Genomic DNA, 9018 nt, shown 5'->3' with positions numbered 1-9018 from the left:
GTTTTGCCCTTTTCGGGGCGAACTACTACATGAATGACTTGAAAAAGAGTCCTCATGAGCTACACTCCTTCTCGTACAGACCGAGAAGGATATGAAATTGAGTGGGAGCATGAAGCAGGATGTTCTCACGATTCACAACAAGAGTAAAGGTAAGGGCAAGGCTCATGGCGACCTAGCTGTAGGTAAGCCAAAGTTTAAGAAGCCAGGAAACGGTAAGAGTGCGCCTGGTGAGACTAGTGGCTCACAGGGCAAGACAAAGAGCAAGGGCGGTGACATAGAGTGCCACCATTGTCACAAGACTGGACATTGGAGGAGGAAATGTCCCGTCTACCGTGAGGACATCAAGGCAGCCGCGTCGTTCTGTTGGTATGTCATCTTATATTCATATGATTGAGATTAACCATGCAAGTTTCGTAACTTGAGTACTAGATACTTGGTTGTGGTTCTCATCTCAGTAATCATTTGCGGGGCCTAAAGAACATCATACCTCTCGAAACGGTGATGTGGACTGCGAGTCGGGAATTGAGCACGAGTAGTCTTTGCCTCGAAGGAACATATGTAATCCAACTCCCTAGTGGTTTTGAGTTATCTTTAAATAATCACATTTACTATGTACCTAGTTTATCTAAGAACATTATTTCTTTTTCCGTACTTGCTAAAGACGGTTTTACATTTTCAATAAAGGATAATAGTTGTATTTTCTCTTTTAATGAAATGATTTATGGCAAAGCAGTTTCCATGAATGGAATTTATATCTTAGATCAAACCACGGAAGTATTACACATGAATAATAAGAAATTAAAGGTTGGTGACAAAGATCAAACTTATCTATGGCATTGTCGAATGGGACACATAAATGAGAAACGCGTAAAGAAACTCGTCGATAATGGGACTATTCCCTCATTCGGATTTTCTGCATATGGCACGTGTGAATCATGTCTCATTGGCAAGATGACTCGAATTTCCTTCAAAGGTGTTGGAATGCGCGCTAGTGACCTATTAGGACTCATACATACGGACCTATGTGGACCTATGTCAATTACCGCTAGAGATGGCTATACATATTTTATCACTTTCACGGACGATTTGAGTAGATACGGATATGTCTACTTAATGAAGCATAAAAGTGAGTCCTTTGAGAAATTCAAGGAATACCAGAATAGGTCAGAACCAATCGGGTAGAAAGATTAAAGCACTCCGTTCGGATCGGGGTGGCGAATATCTTTCAAATGAGTTTGATCAACACTGAAAGATCGTGGAATCGCTCTACAGTTAACTCCACCTGGAACACCTCAATTAAATGGTGAGTCCGAACGGAGAAATCGAACTTTACTTGATATGGTTCGATCCATGATGAGTCACACCGCAGTGCCTGATTCATTATGGGGTTATGCTCTTTTGTCAGCTACTCTTATACTTAACCGAAGTCCGTCTAAAGTTGTCGACAAGACTCCATATGAAATATGGAAGGGAACGGTACCTAACTTGTCCTTTATTCAGGTTTGGGGCTGCGAGGCTTATGTCAAGTGGAGACACGAGGATAAGCTCGGCCCGCGATCGGTCAAGACATACTTTATAGGTTATCCAAAAGGAACATTTGGTCATTACTTCTATTCGCCTACCGAACATCGAGTATTTGTTGCGGCTAGTGCGACGTTCTTAGAGAAAGATGGCGGTGATCAACTGGTCCCTAAAGGTCACACTTATAGGACGTATTTGAGAAATGTGGTTATAGAAATATAATTACATTGATGCCCAAAATGACTAAAAAGTTAGTCAATGTGTTGATGAGATAATTATTTAATGAAAATTAAATAATATTAAGTTGAGACGAATTAACTGTCAATTCGTAAAATAAATATAATAAGTTATATTTAATTAAATATATATAATGTTAGCTTGGACGAATTAATCTGTTAATTGTAATTAAATATAATCAGTTGTATTTAATATCAACAAGCTGAATGTGTCATAGTGGTAGTAGTGAGGGTACACATACCAAGAGGTCATGGGTTCGATCCTCACTAGATGACAATTCAACACATATTATATATTTTTGGAAAGACCAAAATAAGGAAAATACACTCCTTATTTTCGGTCTGTTTGGCCGAAAATTAGGAGGTTATTTCTTTCCTAATTGATTCCAAATTTCGGTCTATATAAAAAGAAAGGTAGAGAATTATTTCTAACCTAATACTTTTTCTGACATTGCCTCCTCTTTCTCATCACAAGAACACAAAGACAATAAAATTTTACAGAAAATTTTAGATTGATTTCTAGCATAATCAAAGGGCATATCTCAGATCGTCTTGGGTGCAACTAATAGGCGAATATCAATTTTGATATTGTTCTTAGGCCAATTTTGCTAGGACCTGAGGTTAATTCTAAATCCTTTTACTTTTGTTTATGTATTTTATTTTATGACCTTAGATCATCTTTGTTAAATCGTTATAATCCTTCATGTTAAAGGGAAGTATACAGATTATTTCCCACACCTTATACAACCTCCCACAAGATACAGACTCGCCCGACGGTATAAAGACTTCCTCTTTTACAGACTCATACTCTCTCAAACCCAAAAGCTTAGCATGACTCGATGATACAAACGACTGTGACACCCCCGAATCAAACAAAACAAAGGTAAAGACACCATTAACAAGAAAAGTACCCGTGATTACGTGATCATTATCCTCAGCCGCTTTGTTCTCCATCATGAACAGCTTACCACTGGTCTTCTGTCCACCTCCCTGGACAGTACTAGCAGAAGTAGACGGCTTAGCAGCCGACCCCTGGTTGTTATTCATCGCTGGTCTCTGATATGAATTACCGCCATTGCGGTTAGCTCCACCGTTGTTGTTCTGACCATCCTGATTATTCCATGACCCAGTTGGCCGGTTACTAGCATAACTCTGAGATGGACCCTGAGATAAACTCCCCTGTGATGGTCTCTGGAAACCCCTCCCCACAGCACTGGTACACTCATGTCTCTTGTGGCCCACACCGCCACAGTTGAAGCAAGATAAACCCCAGCTGCTGCTACCACTACCACGGCCACGCCCATAAGAAGCTCCACCACTGAACCCCGACCCCGAAGAGTAAGCTCTCACCTGGCTATGGTCGCCCTTCTTATAACTAGACTGACCACCACCCTCACTCTCAGCCTTCCTCTTCTCAGAAGCTCTTTCCCTATTCTCCTTAGCCATCTCTACTAACCTCTCAGCTCTCCCGGCACGCTCATATACCTCCTTAACATCAGTAAGGACTCCTACCGGCAGCTTCTCCATAATCTTGGGTGTCAACCCTTTCTCAAACCTTAGTGTCAAGTTCTCCTGATTAAGCCTCATATCCTCTGCATACCTACACTTCTAGTTGAACTTGTGATAATACTCAGCCACTGTCATATCAGAAGTCATCTTGAAGTCATCAAACTCCTCTCTCAACTTACTACGCACATGCTCCGGCACAAACTCACGTCGCATAGCCCTATTAAACTCACCACAAGGTATAGCAGGCATCCCTTGTTTCACATATAGGTCCAAAGCACTCTCTCTAACCTTGTCCCACCACTCTCCAGCCGTATCCCTCAAGTAGAACGCAGCTTGTTCCACTCTAAAATCCTCAGGGCAATGAACCACATTAAGTATATTTTCCATCTCTCTGTGCCAATATCAAGCAATATTGGCGCTCCTGTGCCCATGTACTCTTTTGGGTTAAACCTTGCAATGTTTATACTCATTTTGGCGAAATCAACACCCGCCTCTTTGTCTTTCCCGAACTTATTTAGAGCATCAGTGAGAGCATCATGGTGCTCTAACAACTTAACTATCTCATTGATACTCATGTTTTCAGCCCTACCATACAACGAGTTTCTCTTTGGCGGCATCTTGAAACTATATAAGAGAAAGGTAAACATAAACGCACATCCCATATCTCAAACACGTATATGACCTGTGCAGAACCTACTCGATCGAGTAACACAGCCCACTCGATTGAGTTGAGGCCACTCGATCGAGTTACCCACTTACTCGATCGAGTGCCTCGACTCCATAACCTGATCAGAATGCATCCAAAATGTCACTCGATCGATCCAAATACTTACTCGGTCGAGCTGACCCCACTCGATCGAGTGCCCCTACCTACTCGATCGAGTGCCCAAAAACAGTACACTGTCCAGAAACGAAAAGCACCCCCAGTCGATCGAGTCACACCCACTCGATCGAGTCACTCACCTACTCGATCGAGTGCCCCCCACTCGATCGAGTCATGCTGACTCGTATACTACTCGCATGCTTTTTCAACACTTCCTCAACCAACAACTATATATATATATATATATATATATATATATATATATATATATATATATATATATATATATATATATATATATATATATATATATATATATATGTATATAGATTTAGGATCCGGTGAGAACGAACACTCGGTGAGAACGGTGAGAACGACCTTTATAATAAAACTCACGCGCGTCCTTAGTTTCTCACGGCCAAACTTATCTATCATCCTCTCCCAATCACCTATTTCCTCAAACCCAAATCCCCCAATCACCACCTAACAACCTTTCGTCATCTCCGGCGACGATCGCAACAACTCCGGTGACGAATCAACTTCTCTAAGTCTTATCCTGACACTCGATACTACAAATCTCGACGCCGCACTCACCAGGCACGTGCACCTGATAGTTGTCGGCATCAACCATCATCGTGCATCTCCAAAATCTCAAATCGTCGTCACGAACTTCCCCGATGCCGGCTCAACTCGTTGGAATCCATTCAACATTTCGAACCGTCAATTTTCGAGCTCCAGATCTCGATTTTCCGGCGTAATCTATGGCGTAGGAGAGGTCAACCAGATATCGATTAAATGGAATTGCGTTTTGAGTATATTGAGGTGGAGGCGGAAGTGGCGGAATTGAAGACTAGATTTGAGCAAGAAAGGGGACAATTATTTGGACGATTGATTCATTTCAAGGATAAATTGGCGGAAAGGGAGTTGGAATTGGGGAATTTGAGGGGGGAAATGACGGCGACATGTTGAGAATTGGAAGCAGGTACTTGCAATTCACAAAGCTTATTTCTTTTATTATTATGGTTTGCTAATTATTTACTGAAATTTTATGAATGAACATTGTTTGATGTTTTATACACATGCTATGTATGCTAGTGATTGTTGTTGATTTTGTGACACAGTTTTGATTCGTAGCTAGTGAGTAATGTTTGCTGAAGTTCCGAAACAATTGATCTTAATTCTGGGTTGTACTCCGGAAAGATAAGTTGTACCCTTTTATTGACGCGGAGCGTTTTTAATTGGTTTCGAAGAAGTCATGATGCGTGTTTTGATGTTGTGGGGTTATGTTGCGAGTGCCACCATTGAATGACTTTACCAACTAAGCTAACTATTCGCTGGACATTTGCAATTTGTAATGAGCAGCGTGTTTTGTTGTACTACCGTCTACTGGTAGTGGAAGCGACTTATTTTTGCCTGATGGATCCATTTGGTTGCTGCATTATGATGGATGTGATACATGAGACTCATTTTTGCCTGATGTATGCCTAATTTTGCCCACTTTGTAGGGATTACATTTTGGTCTTGACTCTTGATTGCATATATGCTGTGCTGTACTGTAGGCTGCAAATAAACTTCAGTGTGGGCTCCCGCCCGGACCAGGCGGGTCAATAGGTGCTCTAGAGGGAGTTAGCTACCTGGCTGTATTGGGTATAATTGGGTGGTCATTGATACCAAGTCCAAAACAGGGTCTGGTCTGCCGAATAGGCCGTTTGGTTTGCTGGGTGTTGTGGAAGGGTTGTCTTATATGAGCTAGCTTGCTATTATTGTGGTTTTTGGACTGCAATTTTTTCAGACGGGTTCGATTCCCGGTCCGTTTCCTGGAGATCAGTGTTTTGGCTAGTTTCATAATTTCATGTACTCCTTTGTAAGTTGCAATCAATATTTAGATGTTTAATGTGGAGTGGAAATTTGAGTTTGTTGAACTTGATTACTTGTACTTAGTTGATTGAATGTTATTGTACCTAGTTAGTTGGTTGCTAGTTGCTACTCATAATGCAATCAATTTAATCTGTTAATTTCCTTGATGATTTGAGTCAAGCAAGTATTCCGTCGACGACTTTAATTCTTGATTATCTTTACCGTCATTGTTCTTAAGAGCAGCAGGAAGATTATGATTAGATTCCCCTAAGATTATAAACCCTCCTTTAAGGATAAGGGTCTGCTATGCAATCTCAAATAGAGAAAACATAAAAACTTGAAACGGTGCTTAAGAAATGCATAGCTACTGCTTGAGCTACATAATGAGGTTATGATTTTAAGTTTTAACCATATCAAGTCGTATTTTTTGCAAAGTGTACCTAGGATCCGAAAAAGTGTAACTACATTATTGTAAAGTGTATCTAAAATTTATGTGAAAAAATGTATCTATTTCATTTTGAAAAAAAAAAAAAAAAAAGTATATGACATTTGGTTAAAAAAAATCTATCAAAAAATTGTACCTATGCTATCAAAAAGACATTCTTTAAAAAATTTATATAGAATGAAAGTCAAAAGTGTACCTAGGATAAAAAAAAAAGTGTATATAGAATTCACTTAAAAATTGTACCTAGAATAAAAAAGTGTATCTACATTCTTAAAATGTGTATATAGAATTTTGGTAAAAAGTGTACTTACTTTAGTTAAAAGTGTATATGAGATTTGGTAAAAAAAAAAAAAAAAGTGTATCTACATTCTTAAAATGCGTACATAGAATTTTGGTAAAAAGTGTACCTACTTTAGTTAAAAGTGTATATGAGATTTGGTAAAAAAAAAAAAAAAAAAAAAAAAAAAAAAAAAAAAAAAGTATCTACATTCTTAAAATGCGTACATAGAATTTTGGTAAAAATTGTACTTACTTTAGTTAAAAGTGTATATGAGATTTTGGCAAAAAAAAAATGTATCTACATTCTTAAAATGCGTATATAGAATTTTGATAAAAAGTGTACCTACTTTAGTTAAAAGTGTATATGAGATTTGGTAAAAAAAAAAAAAAAAAAAAAAGTGTATCTACATCCTTAAAATGCGTATATAGAATTTTGGTAAAAAGTGTACCTACTTTAGTTAAAAGTGTATATGAGATTTCGCAAAAAAAAAAAAAAAGTGCATCTACATCCTTAAAATGCGTATATAGAATTTTGGTAAAAAGTGTACCTACTTTAGTTAAAAGTGTATATGGGATGTGGTAAAAAAAAAAAAAAAAAAAAAAAAGTGCACCTTTTATATATATTCTAATGTATCTAGTGCGTTCCCACCGTTCTCACCGAATGGTCGTTCTCACCGGATCCCACCTCTATATATATATATATATATATATATATATATATATATATATATATATATATATATATATATATATATATATATATATATATAGTCGTCGTATACTACTCGCATGCTTTTTCAACACTTTCTCATTGTTTACTTTTTTTTCACTAACAAGATCACCGTTGTGAGTTTGGATTAAGTAAATTGTCGCGCTAATTAAGATATAAATTTTCGCCTGGTACATTGGTTATTGGGTTAGTATTAATGTTATTCCTCCCAGGTTCGATTCTATGGAAGGACAATTTTTTTTTTTTTTTGGAAAATACTATAGTCGCTGGGCTCATAGGCGACTTGGGCCTCAGTCGCTGGGCCCCTAAGCAACTTTAGCTAAAATAGCTGGCCCTTCAAAGCAACCGTAATTTCATGTCACCCAGCACGTAGTCGCTTAGCGGGAAAGCGACTTGAATACAAGTCCAGCTTCGGGTGTGACGTGGACCCATTTTAGGTAACAACTTTCAACAAAACCCTATTTCGTTAATTTCTTTTGTTTTGAACCCTATTTTTGAAAAATATTCGACATTTAGAATAATTTCTAAAGTATTACTTCCTCCGATCAATCTAAACTGCTCATTTGACTTATTATGGTCTATGAGACGATACTTGGATCATGTTTTTTTCATTTATATATTATTTTTTGGGTCAAAATTATAATTTTTCGAAACTTCTTCTTATAACAAATGTAAATATGTTAATTTTAAGTATAAATTTAAAAATCTGACTTAACACAATAGGGGTCAATATTTAACAAAGCTGGCTTTAAAAAGTGAATGGATAATTTGAATTGGATTAGAGGGAATCCTTACAATACTACATAATAATTATAATTCCTACCTTGAAAGAAACCCACTTTTGAACCACTTATTTACTAAATCAACTGAATCCGACACGGCTTCTTTTTGAAGCATGTCTCTCATCTAATCATCTACACAGTTGTTTATGGGTCATCCCGCCTATTAGGTCCGCCCGTCCAGCCCATTTATTACGTGGGCTTGGACAAGTATTTTTTTTACCCAAAAAATTAATAGGGCGAGCCAAGTCCAGCCCATCAAGTTAAATGGGCGAGTATGGACAACAAGAAAATCCCGAGGGCCGGCCCATTAGGCTCGTTTACTATTTACATCATTTACTTTTACTCTTAAAAAAAACAGACATTTTCAAAGAAAATTGTATCAATTTTATATGGATGTGGAACATTAAAATAATACGTAAACTATAAAGATTAAAATATAATGAAAATATTTATATATTGGACACCCTTATATATTTTAATTAATAAAACATCTAAAATTGAAGTTTCGTGTTACGGCCCAGTAGCCTATGGGCTGCCCGACTTTTGACTAAAGGGCAGGCAAGGGCAAGGATAATTGGCCCATAATTAAGGCCCGGCCCGCCCACTAAGCTCTTAAAAGGCAACTTTTTCCTTAACAGCTCGGCCTATGTCCGGCCCAAACCCGCATTTGAACAGCTCTAATCTACACAAATGTCTAGCTTGGTGACTAAATGCACTTTAAGGGTACGCAAATTCTTGTTTCAGACGGCCACTTTTTGTCTGAAACTTTAGACGGGCACATGTGACCATTTTATGTTTAAATGTAATCACAATAATACATCCACTTGCGTATCAAG

General features: G+C 38.0%; 1 long non-coding RNA gene across 1 annotated transcript; it reads left to right on the top strand.

Moving 5' to 3' along the window:
* The first annotated feature begins 4419 nt into the window (after positions 1-4419).
* Positions 4420-6113, top strand: LOC141623341 (uncharacterized). Its single transcript, XR_012533317.1, has 2 exons — positions 4420-5071; positions 5649-6113. It is a non-coding gene; the product is annotated as an uncharacterized LOC141623341 (long non-coding RNA).
* Positions 6114-9018: the final 2905 nt, after the last annotated feature.

Source organism: Silene latifolia, chromosome X (genome assembly GCF_048544455.1).
Source record: "Silene latifolia isolate original U9 population chromosome X, ASM4854445v1, whole genome shotgun sequence".
Classification (NCBI taxonomy): Eukaryota; Viridiplantae; Streptophyta; class Magnoliopsida; order Caryophyllales; family Caryophyllaceae; genus Silene; species Silene latifolia.
This window is presented reverse-complemented; position numbering and strand designations above follow the sequence as displayed.